The 21,589-nt window shown below is 35.2% G+C and overlaps 1 protein-coding gene across 1 annotated transcript in view; it reads right to left on the bottom strand.

Moving 5' to 3' along the window:
* LOC141453529 (ATP-binding cassette sub-family B member 10, mitochondrial-like) overlaps nt 1-2,159 on the bottom strand; it is a 29,591-nt gene extending 27,432 nt beyond the window's left edge. The window contains exon 1 of the mRNA XM_074126885.1: nt 1,656-2,159. The gene's annotated coding sequence lies outside the window, so the exon portion shown is untranslated. The remainder of the gene's footprint in view (nt 1-1,655) is intronic.
* Between the last annotated feature and the right edge of the window lie 19,430 nt (nt 2,160-21,589).

Raw genomic sequence — 21,589 nt, 5'->3', positions numbered from 1 at the left:
GATTGCGGGAAGATCGACACACACACAGAACGTGATTTGCATAGAGAGAGAGAGAGAGTGAAAGAGAGAGAGAAAAGCGGATATTAAGTGTGAAATTTCTGTTGGTTTAATCCCTAGGAAATGTTTCCTGATTCATTTTTGAGGATGATAATATCTACCAGAGGGATAATGTGGTATTCAGGGCTAGCAAAGTGTTCCCACAGTGTATATATCCAATGGTATTAGAGAAAGAAAGTGTGGGAGGGGGGAGTGGTCGTTTTACGCCCTGCTGGGGAAACTCCCAGCCAGTAGGCAAGCCATGATATTGGTTGCCCTTGAGTTGCCCTACTTGGTAGTAGCGCTGAGGAGAGAAGGAGCTTCTCTGTAGTGGTGTTGCACATTATTACACACAGCTCACACACAGATAAATATAATATATAAACCTCACCACCACAACTTCCTCACAGCCACCACAACCCAAAATACCACCACAACCAACTCTTTACTTTTCCTCATTTACCCCCTTGCCCTCTTCAACCATTTCCTTTACTAACTTTCCACACTTTATATCTAGACATCGTCGCCTTCATTTTTAGCCTTGTTTCGCCCCATCCTGGTATTTAGCCTTCCTTCTTTACTTCTACCTATTTTCCTAATCGATTAACCAACATACTAGCGGAACCACCATCCAAATAGAATGGCACAAAAAGATAAAGGAAGATAAGTTTTTGTTTTAACTAAAGTAGAAAAAGTAGTGAAGTAATCACCTATTTTTTCAGGCAGGGCTTAACGTCCAACTACCATTTACTAGGTGTAAACTTTACTTTATATACAATAGTAATGGTAATATTTGATGTATTTTAGAATTTTGCTAAACTTTACATCAAACAACTAACATTCGGTTTGAATATCTCTTAATTCTAACATACAGAAATCAACGCAAACTGGCCCAAGGAAAAACCACTACAAATGCTACAATTGTGAGAAATATCATGTATTGTTAAGGCCAGATTTATTTATAATTTAATTTCTATGTAGTCGTGAATTAAAAATGGTTATTTATTAATTTCAAGACTAGGATAAATACAATTACTCCTGCTACTGTGATCAGGATGAAATGCAACTATTCTAGAACAAGAACGAATAAAGTCGAAAACTAATTGCCCTTAGTGAACTAAACAGGATCTGTGGTGGGCTCAGTTCGGAGCGTTTTGAGTTGCTTTGTGGGTAGTTCTCAAAGTAATAACGTCGTACTATTCCGGCTGGATATAGGATAGTTAACTGGCAGAGGTTTGTGCATCATCTATCCTTAAGAGGGCTAAGCTAGAACAAGGGTAGAAAAGGTAGAGGAAATACTGCAGCATGATCAGTATTGTTAAAGCTGCCCTTGGCGATTGCTGAGTTTTATGATGAGACTTCTACTTTAGGGAAACGTAATTTCACCGCCACTACGTCTGCATGCATGTGTTCTCCTGTATATATGTGATTCCAACGACAAACACAAAGCCACTTGCTATGGATGTTGATGACATTGCTCGTATAAGATCTGTCATGAACTTGACATGACTTTAAACAACTTAGCTGCGTGTCTTAGTGGAGAAACAGAAATATATACTGAAAGTAAAGCAAGTTACATTTTGATTCTATTTTGTTTTTTTAATAAAGTAGGTACTTACAACTTTATTCTTAGATCGGATCCTCTCAACTGAAGGAAAACTTATGTCACAAATGTCCCCTTAAGTTAATTTGCTATTTTTTTCATAGATTTTGACCCTAGCATAACAAGAAAACCACTCAGGCACAATCAAACACTCGTACAGTGTACACAGATGGTTCTTCCCATGTCATTTTTTTTTTTTTATTTAACGAACCTACTGGAGAATTCATGTGTCCATTCGACCTCTTGCAGAAAGGTGGCTGTCCCAGGGTTGCTGCCTTAAATATCTCAAGCTGCTGGATGAAGATGTATCACTTATAACGAGGCCAAATAGATGAAAGTAGTAAAGCGAAATAGTAGAAAATAGATGAGCGATCTTGAGATTTGATTGTGTTATTTACAGTATCGGAAATATAACTCACTAATTTATGCTTTAGATTTGTTTAAAACAGCAAAAAATAAATAAAATAAATAGCCTAATGTCTGTTTCGTTTTTCATCAGTTTACAAAATTCATTACTACCAACTGTTGGCCACTAAATGTCCCTGACACTTTACAAGTGACTGGATCAGTGATTTGTATTTATATTTTCTACTGAATTAATTACCACAGCCTTTATAATCCAACCATATTAATTAACAGCGCTTTTTTTTTTAATTAACAACAGCCTTTTGCCGATATTTGTCTTTTTCTCGCGCCTCCCTCCCTTCACCATTCCAGCTATTTTCTCTTTGATTTATTTATGTCTACTCTTTCTCTTCGCGCTAAACTTCTTTGAAAATTTTTGTAGCGAATACTCGCATAACCTTTCTCTTGCATAACTATTCTCAACTTTCTATTTCATAAAAATTCTTCAAACTCGGAACAATTAACCCTAATAACCTCACATTGATCAAACCAAATTTCTGAGTAAAGATATTTGATTTTATTCGAAACAAATTATTTTCAAATTATACTGGTAGAAGAAAAAAAAAAAATGTTTAAAAGATAATTCCTTGAAAATAAACTTCATTAAAACAAATTTTACTAATTAACTAAACAAATCGTTACGTACATACATACGTTATGTATTTATACATAATACATAATATATTGTCCTGGATAAACACATGCTTAATTTATCAGCATGCTTGGATGGTTTATGCAATATGAACACATTGTAGATAGATATATGTATATAAGCTTGGCGTACACATTAATGTATTATTTCGTGTAACTATTACAGTATTACGTCACTTCAGTAAATTAATAATATCATATTATTAATGTTAGGTAGGACCACCACGTGATTATCATCATTGTTTGGATTTCCATTGCTTACCTTCTGTTATAGTGGGTATAATATTTATTGACTAACGTCTTGAAGATGGCAATCGTGTTGGATTTCCCAAAATGGAATTTTTTTACCGGAAATACTGAACCCCCTCACTACTTACTTACTTCCAGTTTAGGTATTTTAATTTTTTTAATGAAAGGTGCGTCAACATCCAAGATCATTAACGCCCGAAACTTGTCCCAGTAAACTGCCAGCTCCCGGAGAGTGTTCTCTCGTTTGGGACACCTTGAGAAATCTAAGGGCCATATAGCCCTTTCGATTCGATCACCCTAGATCTTCCTTTAGGCCAACCATTGAGCTAAACCCTTCTCTCCACTTAGGTACTAAACTTTTCTTGGCATTAACTAACTTAGATGGTACTTTGAAGGGAGCATGCCATCTTAGCTTTCCCCACTTCCCTTTAAAAATGTCAAATTGATGCGTGTCTCTTGACGTAAATTGTTTTGTCACTTCCGGTAGGCTAACATTTCTTCCAAATTGGGACCAATCCCAGGATGCCTCAGAGGTTTTCTTCCCAGGAACCTATAGAGAGAAAAAAAAAGTCTTCTGGTGATGTTCGTCGATGTTCAAGCAATAACAAATGCTCTCGATACAATTCAAGCATCGATAATTCGCTTGAAATACTTCATTTTTAATAGATTTTTTAATTAGTTGTAAAGCGCAACTTTCTATGTTGTTAATTTTGTAGAAGACATTACAGGTTTTAACATGATTTATTGTATCTCAGATCGGTTTCGTACTTTCATACATCAGCAGAGGTTAGATTAATGTGTTTGGGGTAGAAATTACGGATTCACTTATGTTACCGTCTTGCACTACACTTGTTCACTCTAGTACGGGACGAAAACATAAGTGAAACCGTAATTTTTACTCCAAATAGATTTATCTACCTCTGGTGATGGATTCAAGTACGAAACCGGTCAGAGATACCAATACGCATGCGTACAGCGATGGATAAAAAATCGAAGACATTACTTAGCACTGTGGACCTAACCACATGTTACAGAGTTTTGAGGTTATGAAGCATATATTTGAAAAATCATTAAATATATTGTTGAAAGAAGCCAAGAGATAAAAAGAGAAATTTGAAAAAGGTTTTAAATTTTGAAAAAAAATTACCTATAAATTAGTATTTGTTGAAAATATACATTCGTTTAAGCCTGCCAATAGGCAATACCTAACAGTATAAGTCGCATTTATAATTGAGTCATTCAAACGTAACCTTAAAGTGGGAAAGTCACGTTTGAGCTTGGATTTTAACAGTCAACTTGCCTTGTTAATTATTGTTTAATTCAGGATTAATTAATACCAAGAGTTATTATTGTATCTGCAGACAGTATTGTTGAAGACAATGTTAGTGGTCGAACTAATCCTCGGCTAATTGTAACACAATACCACATGACCCTTGCTTGCTCTGGTGCCGAGCGCTGTTACTAAGTTACCGGCGCTGCCAGAACTCCCTACAGCAACACCAATTAAAGCTCAAGTTGTCTCCATAATTGGGCTAACCTTCCTTCCATTTATTTACTCTGCACCAAAAAACAGACGATCGCTTCATTTTAGTTTATTCACCACACTGCTTTGCATCATATTCTCTGTGATGAGCGCTGAGAATTCTGAGTTTGAAGAAAATCCAAGGATGGGCATTATTTTATGCTAAAAAAAAAACAAACTGTGGCTGTGTCATGGACACGGCCGTGTGTTGTACGTGAAATCGTTTATGTAACGGGTTATATTTTTATACAAAATATTTTTATTTATGTATTTAGGATGAAATCAAGGAAAAGGAAACAAATCGACGATCGAACACAATCTATGCCTATAAAGGCCGTTGTCGATGTAGAAGCGATTTCATCATCCACTTGCATAATTTCAACCGCCCCAGCTGCAGATGTACTGGACACCGTCGTTGATCCGCTCGGCCGCATTCATTCTTTTACGTACCTAGGCACAGCTTGACTCGGTCATATGGTGTTTTATTATTACCATTCGATTGTTCTTGAGAAGCCCTTTCCAACCGTATACGATCTCTGTAATTGGTTACGGCTTTTCGACGCGTATAGGCCCACATTATATATTTTTGATAATATTTTTTTATTCTAACACCTCATTATATTCACTGTCACTATTTTACACTAATGTTTTATATACAATCGCTAGATTGTGACGACAGCTGACGATTAAAACTAAAACGAACATCGTGGCTTCTCCGAGTCAAAAGTTATACTAATTGCAAATCTCGATACGCAGCAAAATGATCTCAAAATGGCGGCGCTTCCCCCTCCACCGCGCGCGATGCGCAGTCACAGTTCTCGCTTATCGTAATGAATTCTTTGATCCTTTAGCTATCCAGTGGGTGGTCTAATTTAATTTTGGATGTAGACGATAGATTCGAAACTATAATGCCAAACTGTATCCCCCGATTTTGTTATCATTAGGTTTTTTTTGGATTGACTCCATATGATAGCAAATTTAAAGACGTATCTACGTCAAAACAAGAAGTAAAGTGCCTCAAAATAAAACCTGTCCGTTTTCATAATACTTGGCTCTTGTAAGAGTAAGAGAAATTATTGAAGAAGATTGCAGCCAATAAGAACATTGAAGTACTAGAACCGTAAAAAACAATATTTAATCAAGAACATACAAAAGAAACAAAGCAATAATAAACCTTTCGAAGCTAAGATAAACGGGAAAACAAAATAATGAATTTAAATATTACCACAGTTAGGCAGATATTGGGCCAAGTCTGGTTTGATAAAAGACTGAATAGGATGGGAGCCGTGGGGGTGGGGTAGTAGCAAGACTCTGAGGATCATAAGCAAGGGGTTTTAAAACAAGTTGAGGAGGCAATATTGTCGCCTGGGGGGGATATTCAGTGAGTACAGTACTGTGGGAGTGTGGTTAGGGTAAGCTTGGGTGGGTTTGGAGGAAGTTTGTATATCGCTATTGCTGCCCTCTTCCTGCTGTTCACCACTGTCACAGCCATTGTAATACTGATTTAGAAAGCAGTGGCATCTTGGACTATAGCCAAAATATCCGGCTCTAATATCTTACATTGCTTCTTTTGATTTAAAATATTCTCAACCAATAATATGCAAGGAGAAAAGCCATTCTCTCTCTCTCTCTCTCTCTCTCTCTTATTACTTCCTCCCATAATTTATAAGAGGAAATACTGCAATCGAGTTTAAGTCTCTCGAAAGTAAGCTATCAACCGGAAATTGCAGGGCACCAACCCTGCTTCTTTAAACGGTTATTTTTATTTCTTAAATAAATTGTATTACGTGTGTTTAGTTTTAAAAGGATAAACTGGCAATATCGTGCCCAATAAAAGATTTCGTTTTGAACAGTTTTTTAGAATTGTATTCCTCTAGAATTAGTGAAGGGTGTACGAGAAATCGCACAAGAAATCTACTCCTTCATTTTCAGCAATGAAGAATCGGTTCAGCTGAATATAAACTTGGTGGTTTGAAAATGATTCAAAACATCGAACATACTTTACTACAAAATTTCCCATATTAGCCATTAAATTAAAACCAAAGCCAAGTCACCGGGAATCGAACCTACGACCTACAGTACACATCTTAGCTTTGCGTGCCTCGCCTCTAACCGCTCGGCTATCGTGGCGCCTGACTCAGACATAAGATTATAATAGTTTAGAGGACTGCCCAAAACTGCTAAATACAAGGAGCCGATTGGTGGATAGAAGATGTAAGAGGTAGCTGACATCAAAGGCAGCAGAAAGATTACGGCTACGGGCACATTTTACATCAGGAATTCTGGGATCCGGGTCAAAAAAATCCTCAAAAGGCTGTTTTGTTTTTTTTTAAATTCTCTACATCTGGGACTTTTCCAATCGACAGGACACTTTTAGAAGAGAGAAAGTACCATCCAATTTAAAATGTTTTGATCAATAGTTGACTGTTAATTACCGGAGAACTGATCATATTAACATAAAACGTAAACAATAAATCAAGCATATGAAGATTTATCTATTATGTGGATAATCTAATTATTAACATAAACAACACAACTACAATTAATCTACAATGCATCTGGAATAGTTACCAATCGTTGACCTGGAAACTTCCAGAGTTAATTCAATTGGATAATCCCTTGACTGTAATTATTGTAAAATCCTTTCTCCATTAATAATATTTACACAAAATGAATACACAAACTTTATGAGCAAAAAAAAAAAAAAAAATGGCTTAAATGGTTTAATTGCAAGTTGCCATGGCGACTGGAACAAAAAAAGAAAAAAAAACAATTCTTCCAAAATGCCATGAAAGAAACAAGAATCATTTTTGATAAGAACTGTCTAATTTTGATTACGTTTTAACTTGATTTGAACTGCTCTAGACTAGTACAATCTAATGTCTCTGAGTTAGGCGCCACGATAGCCGAGTGGTTAGAGACGAGGCCCGCTAAGCTAAAATGTATACTGTAGGTCGTAGGTTCGATTCCCGGTGTCCTAGGCCTTGTTTTTTATTTAATGGGTTAATATGGGAAATTTATAGTAAAGGTATGTACGCTAAACATTTACGTTTATGACATCTAATTTAGTAGTTAGTTTGTAAAGCCCAACTGGGAAAAACAGCCGATTACTTCACAGTTCCATCTTTACTTCCCAAAAGCAGGAGTTCCCTGGGGAAGAAGATAAACTTTTGGGGACTTTTCCGTTATTGCAGAAACACATTCGACATGTTCGCGATACATGACAGCCAGAAAAAAAAAGGAAAAAAAGAAGTCTGAATTCATTAAATGTTTTCTCTATTGGTTTTGGGATAGAGCGCTGGACCAAACAGCTGTGATCTCTGCTACGGTTGGATTTTTCAATTACGCTTTTGGGCACCTTTTTTTTTTGTCAGAAGGTGAATACATATGACACTCAATAGGTACTGGGGTGTAGCTGTGAATAGTTGGACTCTCAATCGACCTTTTTCTCTGCCATAGGTATGAAACCTGTTGTTAGTGAATATTGATGCGATATGATCATTATAAACGTACGTCCCCAACATCACCACTAAGTGTCATATCCAATCACACTGTGGCTTTGTCTACCACTGCCATCCTCATCCAATGCCTCTTGTATCGAACAAGTTATTATCGCTCCCACTTTTACCAACCACCATTTACATATTAGTTCGATTTTGTACGAATCGATAATTAGCGGCCAATATTGATTTAATTTTTAACTGTAATCTTTTTTTTTTTTTTTGCGAAAACTTCAATTTATTTTAATGCACTTCTTTTTTTGAAGTACGTAAGAAATCCATTCAGGTAAGACGGCTATTCCCAAGGGATACCTGCCTCGATCGGCCTATTGGGCTTACGTTATGGCAGTAAGCGAGATGAATCTTGAATCGGAACAGGCCGAATATGCTGATATGGGGTATGTGGACTTAATTTGACTTTTTGCCCTATTTCAGAGCAAGATTGGTCCAGCAACTGTGGGAGAGTTGTGACTCTGAGAAGAGTAAACACCACACACGCCCTCTCTAGTTTGCTAAGGCAAGCTGAGACCAGAAGAGATCTTTTCACAAAAATGACTAGTAGGTAAAGCCCCCCCCCTTAAAGTGGGAAACCTAACATACCACCAAGTGCTAAAAGCAGTGACTTAGGAAACAGAATCCGCCCCAAACTCTAAAATGGCGTACTTCCATTTCGAAAATTTGTCAGGAAAGTAAGCAAAAGTTATTTGAAAAAAAAAAAAATATCCCTTTTGGTGTTTCTTTAGAATAAATTATTTTAACGAATTTGTGGCTAAATTTATAAAAATAGCATGTGAATGTTTATATCAATAAAGTATGAGAACATGTTGAGACATGTCGACTGAAGCAACCAGCCAGTACGCCAATACGACATAGAGGTAAGCGAAAATTCACACACACATGCGCACACATATAAAGAGGAAGCATTGTGGTGGTGGCGGAGGAAATACAGGAGAATAGTTTGTGTTATCAGCCCGCTGGCGCTACGGCTGCCTGTCACACACCGGAAATGACTAAAGTTGTTCCTTTTAGCACAGTTTGAATTTCTGATTTGAAAGTACCCACCCATTACATCATCATATCACTTACACTGACAATATTAGCGCTGTAATTACTATTGCGACATGTAATTAAACTTATTACGTATCACATAGTTCTTTTAGTTAAGTCGTTTTCATAACTTGTAAATATATGGGTTTTACTCATGCATCTGAATCCCTCAGGAAAGAGTTAGGGGGATTACAAAAAAAAAAAAGGAACAAGTCCCTAATCCTCTAGTTGAGACAAGTGAAAGATGTCCTGAAGGACAATCCGGATTGATGGCGAAGTGTCAAAGCCCTTCGTATTCAACAGAGGCCTAAAATGAGAATAGTCTAGATCCTCTTTACAAACTCTTTCATCGGCTATTTGGATGAAATATTAAAAAAAAAAAAGCACGCAATACGAGAAACCTCTGGGCACAGGTGAATTTTGTTTTTTGAATAAGCCGACGATATTTTACTGGTGGCAATCACTTAAACGGATATCCATGGAGACTGATTATTCGTAGAAGAAAAGAAGTGTCGAATATGACAACGGATATAATTGCAAGTGAATTATAAAAAACTTAAGCGTCATCACTGCTGAAAGGGCAAACTCCCATTTACTGAAAGGGCAAACTCCCATTTACTGAAAGGGCAAACTCCCATTTGTTGAATGGGCCAACTTCCATTTGCTGAAAGGGCATACTCCCATTTGCAAGGGCGCCACGGTAGCCGAGCGGTTAGAGGCGAAGCTAATATATATTGTGGTACTGGGTTCGATTCCCGGTCTTAGGCCTTGGATTTTATTTAATGGTTTTAATAAAAGAAATTTACAGTAAAGTATGTTTGCTAGTCGCCTCCGTCCACGACTACCTAATTGGTAATTGGACGTTAAGCTCCGCCTGAAAAAATAGGCGATTAATTTACTTTACTACTCACTTCCATTTGCTGAAAGGGCAAACTCCCAATTGCTGAAAGGGCCAACTCCTATTGCTGAAAGGGCAAACTCCCATTTGCTGAAAAGGCAAACTCCCAATCGCTGAATGGGCCGACTTCCATTTGCTGAAAGGGCGAACTCCCATTTGCTGAAAGGGCAAACTTCCAACTGCTGAAAGGGTCAACTCCCACAGCTGTATGAGCATATTGTTTCTGTTATTCTATCATTTTTTTTCTATTCATATAATGTTACTATGAATTAAATACAGCTGAGTTTGCTGAACTTCAAAAAAGAGAACTTATCAACTACAATTAACCGAATTTGAATTAGAGAGAAAGAGAGAGAGTTGAAAATTTTGAACAAGAGATTAAAAAACCAAACAAAAAATGTTATCTCTGTTTAGATGAAAGAACTACAGAAGGTTTTGTGAGTGAGCTTGTTTTAATAAAGGTTATGAAAGAGGAGAGAGAGAGAGAGGGGATGATGAGTTTTCTAAAAACAAAGTTTTGGGATAGCTGTGGGTAGATTATGGGATGCGAGTTAGTATAAGCACCATGGAGCACGATGTTCACCGGTGCTCTACTCTCTTTAGCGACTCGAGTGTGCCACAGCACAGCTTGGCGTTGAACCACCTTGTTTGTTTTATTGATTCACCCTTACCACTTCCCCTCGACTAGGATCGCCCCCTCCATTTCCCCTCCATACAGCTGGCTGGCCTCTATCTATCTCTCTCACTCTCTCTGGGTAAACTCTCGCGGCACCATGTACAGCCAGTGACTAGTCACGCTTCTTGCTTTTACCGCCTCCAGCCTGGCAAGCTTCGGCTATATACTATCCACTGTCCTGACTTGATATCTCGCCTACTTTTGCAGTAGCCACCCCCTACAACCATTCCGCCCACAATGACTTTCTCATACACACACACACACACACACACACACACACACACACACACACACACACACACACACACACACACACACACACACACTCTGAGCTAGAGGTTGGTCCACTAAATACTCTTCTCTAGGTATTCGAGTAATACCGCCTTATTTCTCTTAATATCACTGATGTTACACAAAATGCTGAACTCTTGTATTTCCAGCTACCATTCTGAGCGTTCTTTCGCTTCATGTAATTCGTAGACAATTTTTTTTTTTTTTTTTTTAATTTATTTTGTTATTTACAATCTGTATACATTGTATACAATAAGTAAATATGGAGAGAGTGATGAACTGGTGCGGGAAGAGAGCAGGAGGAGAGAAACTACCCAGCGGTAGCACTCTCTATAGGAGAGAGGAGAATGTGAGGAGGAGAATATGAGGAGGAGAGAGGAGAGATAGGAGAATAAAGGCGCTTAGGTCTCCAGACTGCAAGAAAGTCGCGGGGCCACTGGCGATTCAGTCGGCGAGGAGTATTAGGGATGTCAAGAGGAAGCGAGAGACTGTACCAGAGGATTACAGCAAGTAGAGAGAGCAGTATGGAATTTTTGGTATTTAGTCTAGGCGAGTAGGTCTATAAAGAGAATGTTGAAGGTCGTTGTGAAGGGTGAGGTTAGTCGACCGTAGAAAGGAGCGTCAGCTATCTGTCGGCAGTAGTATTGACTGAAATGTCTTGTACTGTCCGTATGTTCTGTAGGTATGGCTGAACACCACAGCTCTAGTCCGTAAGTCCACTGTAGGTTTGAGGATAGTGTAGTATGTTAAACGTTTGAGTTCTAAGGGCAATTTGTAGCGTCGTCCAAGAAGTCTGTAAAGTAGTTTCGCACATTTTGTCCATTGCTTGTCTTTTAAGTCTAGTGTGTGGGTTCCACGTGAGTCGTTTGTCTATGTACAGCCCAAGGTAGCGCACCAGATCTGTAAAAGGAAGAGGATTGCTGTTGAAGAGGACAGGTGGCCCCGCCGGAGAGTAAACGTGGCATGCTGGCATTTCTGTGGGTTCATTTTCGTAGACAAATAACTCTTCCTACTTGACTACAATAATATTCATAAATACCAAATTTTTCACACGGATGAAGCGTCCATCCTCTTGCAGGCTATGAGACAGATGTGCTACGTGAGTTTAAGAAGTTCTATGTGGAGGTTATATTCCATTGTGGTGAGTTACCTTCGTGCTCTTGAGCTGGAAACTTGTGTCTGTTAAAGTTCGTTAATTTTTTTCATTTTTCATTGGTTAAATATCAGTGTTTTCTGTGAAATTTGAGTTTAACAGAATCTATTTTTTACGATCTTTTTAGTGGTGCAATTTTTATGACTTAATTTTTATGACTTTTTAAGATATAGACGAAATTATTCAAAAATTTATTGTGAAGAATTAGTGACTATACTCTTGTTGTAAATTTAAAGTACATTTAATCTGGAGTGGGGAGTGTAACAATACAGTTGAATTTAGTGGGGTAATTGTGTATGCCTTATTGGCCACGCCCACCTGCTCACTTGCTTGATCAGCTGCGAGAGACCAACAGGTATATCTTTAATTAAAGTAAAATACCTACGTATATTTTAATATTACGTATACGTATTGCGAGTTTGAATAGAAACAGATACGTTCTCTGTTTATGTATGCATCGTAATTCTGATCAAATAGATTCGTCTCAATCGACTGTGGGTGGAAAAAGGAGGAGAGATAAAACTTCACCGTTGAGCGCGGATAAACAAGTAAAAAAGCAACAGATTGCAGTAGATAAAAATAGTACAGAGATGGGGGAAGTAGGTCAAATGTCTATAAGTCAATTAAAAGAATGTTTTAGGGATGTTCTTGATGCTAGATTGCATGAGGTTAAAGATGATATTAAACAAATAAATGTTAAATGTGACGTATTTATGGAAGAAAACAATAAATTAAAAGAAAAGATAAAGGATATCGAGAATAAATTCATTGAAGTAAACAATCAGTTGGAGTATGTCAGACAACAATTAAGAAAGAATAATATTGTTTTCAGAGGGCTGAAATGTAATGAGGCCGATAACTATATGCAAATAGTAAAAACTTTCTGTGTTAATATGCTTGGTGCACGTGAAGATGTTACAGTATCCAGAGTTTACGCAGTTAGTTCGAGAATTAGCACTAATAGCAAGATACTAATTGCAGAATTCCCATTCGATGAAGATAAAGTGCAATTATTAAGAAAAAGTAGGATATTAAATGGTACTCAATTCTCGATCCAACAAGATATGGTCCCAACTATTAGATATAAACACAATAAGCTTTTGGCCATAAGAAAGCAAATCAAATTGATTAATAAGAATGCAAAAATAAATGTGAGAATGGACAATATGTACTGTAATGGAATGAGATTTACTTGGTGTGAGTGTAAAGGGCTAATAATGAACGGCACGGATGGAATCAAAAATCTGAATGAACTTTTTAATTACGACTTTACTGTTTATATTCACAAACTACTGAATGAAAAGCAGAAAGTACTAAGTAATAAAGAGGCCGTTTCTGGACAATTTCATACTCAGACTGATAACCGGAAACAAGTGCAACAGTCATTGGCTGGAAACTCAGGCGTTTCAGGTTTGGCTCCCAACATTTCGGAGGTATGAGGTAGGGCAGTCTGTCAGGTTCAAAGAAGAAGAAGTGAAGAGTTTGTAAAAGAAAATTTCTATTTAAATATGTTGTCGTATAATATTTGCGGGTTAGGTAGTAAACGTGAAGAAGTTGGGTTTTTTAATTTTATTAAAGAATATGATTTATTTTATTTAATAGAAACTTTTGTTGTAGAGAAGGATATAGTTATGTATGAAAAGTATTTCTCTGGATATAATTTACATTGGATAGCAGCAGAGAAAGTAAACAGGTATGGCAGAGGCAGGGGTGGATGTGTTATTGGTATAAAAAGTAATTCCCCTTATTCTAAATTTTTAAAAATTGTTAATGTAGATGGGCTCTCTGTAATAAGTTATGAAGATAGGACCATAAAATTTTATATTGTACCATTGTATTTAAATATTAGTAGCTGGGATGAAGAATTTGTAAAATTTTCTAATTTTGTTAATAAACAGTCTAGTAGTAATTTTATTGTAATGGGAGATGTGAATGCCAGATTCGCAGATACGCAGACTATACCAGAAAGTGTTTCGAATAATCTCTATCAATTTAATATAAAACGACAATCAAAAGATAAATGTATAAATAGTAAAGGTAAACGTTTTATGGAAGTTTGCGATGATTTTAATTTAATACTGCTTAATGGGAGAACGGCTGGTGATTACGAGGGTGAATTTACTTTTGTAGGTGGGCCCGGTAATTCGGTTATCGATGTATGTTGTGTATCGTTTGATATATTACATATTATAAAAAGTTTTAGTGTAAATGTTAAAAATTATTCTGACCATATGCCAATAAGTATATCTGTTTATTCAAACAAGGAGGAAAGGGATGCAAATATAATGCCTCTGCTGCCTAAATTAATCTGGTCTAAAAATGATAATTTATTTTTTAAGAAAAAATTGGAATTAAAATGTAAAGGAAATATAGTTGTGCCAAATAATACACAGCTAGCAATAGATTATTTATGTTCTATGATTAGAGAATCTGCGGCCTATGGTCAACAAACAAAAACCTTTCAACCTAAACAAGTAAAACCCGTGTGGTATGACAATGCTTGTAATCAACTTAGAATATGTTCATTCAAATTGTTAAATATTTTTCGAAAGAATAATTCAGGGTATGTTAAACAATTATATTTGCAAGCTAATAAGGAATATAAAAGTATTTGTAGAAAAAAACGAAAAAGTTATTACGAATCATTAAACAAAAAATTTGAATGTATTAAAGATTCTAAACAAATGTGGTCATTAATAAAAGTTTTTGTAAAAAAGTTTTTTGTATGTGGTGCTAATATAAAGAGCGATATATGGTATGAGCACTTTAATAAATTGCTCAACCCGGCCTCTGAATATAGTCCGATTCTATATGCAGCCCCTTATTACGGTGACGATATTTTAGACTCTAAATTTACAATTAATGAATTGGAGGCTGTGATTATGAAAGCGGGCAGTAATAAGGCCCCGGGCTTTGATAGAATACCGTCTGAATTTTACAAAAATTGCCCACAAACTTTTTTGCTACATCTTTTATCTGTTTTTAATTATATATGGGAGTCCGGTAATGTGCCACATTCGTTTGCTAAATCGATAATATTCCCACTGCATAAGAAAGGCGATGTAAACAGTGTGGAAAATTATAGGGGAATTTCATTTGCCGATGCCGTTTCTAAATTATTTACGGGTATGCTACTTTTGAGATTGGAAAATTGGTGTTCTATTAATAAAGTTTTAAATGAGTATCAGGCAGGCTTTAGAAAAAGCTATTCTACAAATGACAATATTTTTAATCTTTTTAATATAATTAAAATAATTTTGTCCGTTAAACGCCAGAAAGTTTATTGTTTTTTTATAGATTACAAAAGCGCATTTGACACAATAGTTAGAAAATCACTTTTTTATAAATTAAATTGTTTAGGTATTTCCTCTAAATTTATCAATATATTAAAAATGCTATACACAGACACTCAATCAGCTGTTTGGGTCAAAGAGGGTGTAACCAAATGTTTTAGAACAGAACTAGGGTTGAAACAGGGGTGTCTACTCTCTCCGATCCTCTTCTCCTTGTATGTGAACGATCTCCCTGAATATATCGGCGGTGGACTCAATATAGACGAAATGAATATAAATTGTCTCTTGTACGCGGACGATATAGTCCTAATGAGTTCAGACCCGGTTGTACTTCAAAATATGATTAATAAAGCAAGTGAGTATTCGAAGTTATGGAACTTAACTGTGAATCTCAACAAATCGAAAATCATGGTATTTCGGAATGGGGGTAGACCGGCTAGGAGTGAATACTGGTCCTGGGAGGGGTCACCTGTTGAAATTGTAAACTATTATAAATATTTAGGAGTTGGTGTTACACCTCAGTTATCGTTGAGAAAACACTTTGAGGAAAAGCTCTCAACAGCTAAATTCGGTATCAATACGACCTGGTCTAATTACATTTTGAGAAAAGAAGTCCCATTATCAGCAAAATATTCCGTATTCGAATCGGTTTCACGGGCAGTGATGTGCTATAGCGCTCAGGTATGGGGTTTCAAGCCTTTTGATGAAGTGGAAAAAATTCAGAGATTTTTTATTAAGAAACTTTTTGGTCTTCCTCCCTTCACTCCCAATTACATGCTGTATTTAGAAACAGGACGAAAAATAATGTACCTATATACTTTACAGCTGCATTTTAAATACATTTTAAAAATCTTAAGGCTGCCGGAAAGTCGATTGCCTTATTTTATCGCTAAGAAAATAATTCAAAAGAAGCTGTACTGGTACAAGGAATGGCTGGATATGTCTGAGAAATATGATTGCAATATCGAGGAGATTGGTGAAGATGGCGATAGGTTGGGAGAAAGTCTCGATATGGTTGTTTGCCGGGTCGATACTTTTTATTCGCAACACTGGTTGTTATTGGCCTCTCGATCGCAGCATCACTCTTTATATGGTGAATTGTTATTAGGAGAAAGTTCTCGAAGTTACATTACAAATGCAAATAAATTGCACTATATGGGAGTGTTGTTTCGGTCGAGATGCCAACTGTTAAACCTAAATTTTAAACCCTTTTCCTCGGACTCGAGCGGACTTTGTACCATGTGCAATCGATCTGAAAAAGAAGACTGTTTTCACTTTTTGGCGGTATGTCCTGTGCTGAATGAGTACCGTGGCAGGTGGTTGGGGAAAGCCCAGTTGTCAAGGGAGGAAGTGATTCAATATCTAAATGGTAAAAACTGGAACCATCTATACCAGTACGTGACCAGGGCATCCACATATAGAAAATTTTTAATAGACCACTATAATGAATGAATAAAGGTCGTAAGGAAGGTAAAAAGACCTGAAAATTTTAAGGTTCAGATGTACATTTTATTTTTAATTCAAACTAATTATGTTATTTTATTTTGTAATAATTAAAAATCATTTTATTTTCAATTAGAAGGTAACTTGGCAGACGGACAAATTGTCCATTGTCTAAGTGTTTTTTGTTTATAAAAAGTGTAAGTTTTCCTTTTATTTTTTTAAATAAAACACTATCTATCTATCTATCTATCTATCTATTCCATTGTGGTTACAATTAGCTGGCTGTAAATGGTAGTTTATTGCTGTTGCTTTCTTGATTGAGTTGAGATTAAGTGGTTATTATATATTTGGTTAATATAATGTTCCCTTTACAGCGAATCCTACTTCTAACCACTATTAAGCAATTAAATAGTTTTAATGTATCATTTTAAAATTCTAAGCAGAAGCGGAGAGAGAATTCGGCCAATAAAACTGTTCTTTTCTATTCACAAACGAACTCATTACCTTTATTGGTGTTTTTAATAGTACACAACGGTAAAGTATAACCTTCCCTACAAAATAATAAATACATGGAGAAGAAGTGGAAGAGCACAGCTCATTGAATAAACATTGGCTGGAAACAAGAGGGTTCTTAGCGAATAAACTGGCCAGATTTAGTGGCCATTTTGAGAAATGTAATGGTCCGAAATAAAGTATACAAATTGATTGGTTGCACAACAGGCAAACCACTGTCTAGTCGTGCTTGGCCAATATTATTGCCAATATACCACAATCCCAAATACTTGGAAATATTTAGCCACCTTAACCAACCTTAGGGTCGGTTCCTGAAGGTCTAGAATGGTTAAGTGGTTTGGTTAAAAGGCCCTCTCTCAACAAACATTGGACTGGTTTCTTCACAAAAATTTTATTTAATTTTTGCATAATTTCATTCTTTATTAAATAGCTATGGGGGAAAAAATGGTGAAAAAATTCTAGAGTACATTTTTCCTTTAAAAAAAATAGCCTAAAAAGTCTTAATGGCGGAACTTAGAAATGGTATGTGGGCGTGTAATTGTGTGTGGTTTAGCCCTACCTACCTACGCTTCTATTGGCCAGTATACACGCCCACATACCACTTCTACGTTCCGCCATTAATACTTTTTAGGCTATTTTTTTAAAGGAAAAATGTACTCTAGAATTTTTTCACTATTTTTTCCCCCATAGGTATTTAATAAAGAATGAAATTATGCAAAAACCACAACAAATTATTTTGAAGATTTATTTTACGTTTCACCAACCACTACGGTTTATGAATGATTGTAGAATATGTTTTATTTCAATTATGATGTGCCCAATTTTGATTAGATTGAAGAATTTTGCCGGAATAAAACCGTCAAGTTAAAAATAAATTCATTTTTGTGGTAAAAATTTTTATTGCATAAATTGATTCTTTATGAAATATCTACGGAAGAAAAAATAGTAAAAAAATTCTAATCACATGTTTTATTAGAAATATCTTGCATTAAAAATTCTAATGGCGGATCAAACAAGCGTCTTGTGGTTGTATACACTGGCCAATAGAAGCGTAGGTAGGCAGGGATAAACTACACGCCCACATACCACTTCTACGTTCCGCCATTAATACTTTTTAGGCTATTTTTTTAAAGGAAAAATGTACTCTAGAATTTTTTCACTATTTTTTCCCCCATAGGTATTTAATAAAGAATGAAATTATGCAAAAACCACAACAAATTATTTTGAAGATTTATTTTACGTTTCACCAACCACTACGGTTTATGAATGATTGCAGAATATGTTTTATTTCAATTATGATGTGCCCAATTTTGATTTGATTCAAGAATTTGGCCGGAATAAAACCGTAAGTTAAAAATAAATTCATTTTTGTGGTAATAATTTTTATTGCATAAATTGATTCTTTATGAAATATCTACGGAAGAAAAAATAGTAAAAAAATTCTAATCAATATGTTTTATTAGAAATATCTTGCATTAAAAATCCTAATGGCGGATCAAACAAGCGTCTTGTGGGCGTATACACTGGCCAATAGAAGCGTAGGTAGGCAGGGATAAACTACACGCCCACATACCACTTCTACGTTCCGCCATTAATACTTTTTAGGCTATTTTTTTAAAGGAAAAATGTACTCTAGAATTTTTTCACTATTTTTTCCCCCATAGGTATTTAATAAAGAATGAAATTATGCAAAAACCACAACAAATTATTTTGAAGATTTATTTTACGTTTCACCAACCACTACGGTTTATGAATGATTGCAGAATATGTTTTATTTTAATTATGATGTGCCTAATTTTGATTTGATTGAAGAATTTTGCCGGAATAAAACCGTCAAGTTTAAAATAAATTCATTTTTGTGGTAAAAATTTTTATTGCATAAATTGATTCTTTATGAAATACCTACGGAGGAAAAAATAGTGAAAAAATTCTAATCACTTGTTTTATTAGAAATATCTTGCATTAAAAATCCTAATGGCGAATCGAACAAGCGTCTTGTGGGCGTGTACACTGGCCAATAGAAGCGTAGGTAGGCAGGGATAAACTACACGCCCACATACCACTTCTACGTTCCGCCATTAATACTTTTTAGGCTATTTTTTTAAAGGAAAAATGTACTCTAGAATTTTTTCACTATTTTTTCCCCCATAGGTATTTAATAAAGAATGAAATTATTCAAAAACCACAACAAATTATTTTGAAGATTTATTTTACGTTTCACCAACCACTACGGTTTATGAATGATTGCAGAATATGTTTTATTTTAATTATGATGTGCCTAATTTTGATTTGATTGAAGAATTTTGCCGGAATAAAACCGTCAAGTTTAAAATAAATTCATTTTTGTGGTAAAAATTTTTATTGCATAAATTGATTCTTTATGAAATACCTACGGAGGAAAAAATAGTGAAAAAATTCTAATCACATGTTTTATTAGAAATATCTTGCATTAAAAATCCTAATGGCGGATCAAACAAGCGTCTTGTGGGCGTATACACTGGCCAATAGAAGCGTAGGTAGGCAGGGATAAACTACACGCCCACATACCACTTCTACGTTCCGCCATTAATACTTTTTAGGCTATTTTTTTAAAGGAAAAATGTACTCTAGAATTTTTTCACTATTTTTTCCCCCATAGGTATTTAATAAAGAATGAAATTATGCAAAAACCACAACAAATTATTTTGAAGATTTATTTTACGTTTCACCAACCACTACGGTTTATGAATGATTGCAGAATATGTTTTATTTTAATTATGATGTGCCTAATTTTGATTTGATTGAAGAATTTTGCCGGAATAAAACCGTCAAGTTTAAAATAAATTCATTTTTGTGGTAAAAATTTTTATTGCATAAATTGATTCTTTATGAAATACCTACGGAGGAAAAAATAGTGAAAAAATTCTAATCACTTGTTTTATTAGAAATATCTTGCATTAAAAATCCTAATGGCGAATCGAACAAGCGTCTTGTGGGCGTGTACACTGGCCAATAGAAGCGTAGGTAGGCAGGGATAAACTACACGCCCACATACCACTTCTACGTTCCGCCATTAATACTTTTTAGGCTATTTTTTTAAAGGAAAAATGTACTCTAGAATTTTTTCACTATTTTTTCCCCCATAGGTATTTAATAAAGAATGAAATTATTCAAAAACCACAACAAATTATTTTGAAGATTTATTTTACGTTTCACCAACCACTACGGTTTATGAATGATTGCAGAATATGTTTTATTTTAATTATGATGTGCCTAATTTTGATTTGATTGAAGAATTTTGCCGGAATAAAACCGTCAAGTTTAAAATAAATTCATTTTTGTGGTAAAAATTTTTATTGCATAAATTGATTCTTTATGAAATACCTACGGAGGAAAAAATAGTGAAAAAATTCTAATCACATGTTTTATTAGAAATATCTTGCATTAAAAATCCTAATGGCGGATCAAACAAGCGACTTGTGGGCGTATACACTGGCCAATAGAAGCGTAGGTAGGCAGGAATAAACTACACGCCCACATACCACGTCTACGTTCCGCCATTAATACTTTTTAGGCTATTTTTTTAAAGGAAAAATGTACTCTAGAATTTTTTCACTATTTTTTCCCCCATAGGTATTTAATAAAGAATGAAATTATGCAAAAACCACAACAAATTATTTTGAAGATTTATTTTACGTTTCACCAACCACTACGGTTTATGAATGATTGCAGAATATGTTTTATTTCAATTATGATGTGCCCAATTTTGATTTGATTCAAGAATTTGGCCGGAATAAAACCGTAAGTTAAAAATAAATTCATTTTTGTGGTAATAATTTTTATTGCATAAATTGATTCTTTATGAAATATCTACGGAAGAAAAAATAGTAAAAAAATTCTAATCAATATGTTTTATTAGAAATATCTTGCATTAAAAATCCTAATGGCGGATCAAACAAGCGTCTTGTGGGCGTATACACTGGCCAATAGAAGCGTAGGTAGGCAGGGATAAACTACACGCCCACATACCACTTCTACGTTCCGCCATTAATACTTTTTAGGCTATTTTTTTAAAGGAAAAATGTACTCTAGAATTTTTTCACTATTTTTTCCCCCATAGGTATTTAATAAAGAATGAAATTATGCAAAAACCACAACAAATTATTTTGAAGATTTATTTTACGTTTCACCAATCACTACGGTTTATGAATGATTGTAGAATATGTTTTATTTTAATTATGATGTGCCTAATTTTGATTAGATTGAAGAATTTTGTCGAAATAAAACCGTTAAGTTAAAAATAAATTCATTTTTGTTGTAAAAATTTTTA

This window comes from Rhodnius prolixus, unplaced genomic scaffold, assembly GCF_049639745.1.
Source record: "Rhodnius prolixus isolate KJV_2025 unplaced genomic scaffold, Rpr scaffold_3, whole genome shotgun sequence".
NCBI lineage: Eukaryota > Metazoa > Arthropoda > Insecta > Hemiptera > Reduviidae > Rhodnius > Rhodnius prolixus.
The sequence above is the reverse complement of the archived record's forward strand: the minus strand, read 5'-3'. Positions and strand labels throughout refer to the sequence as shown.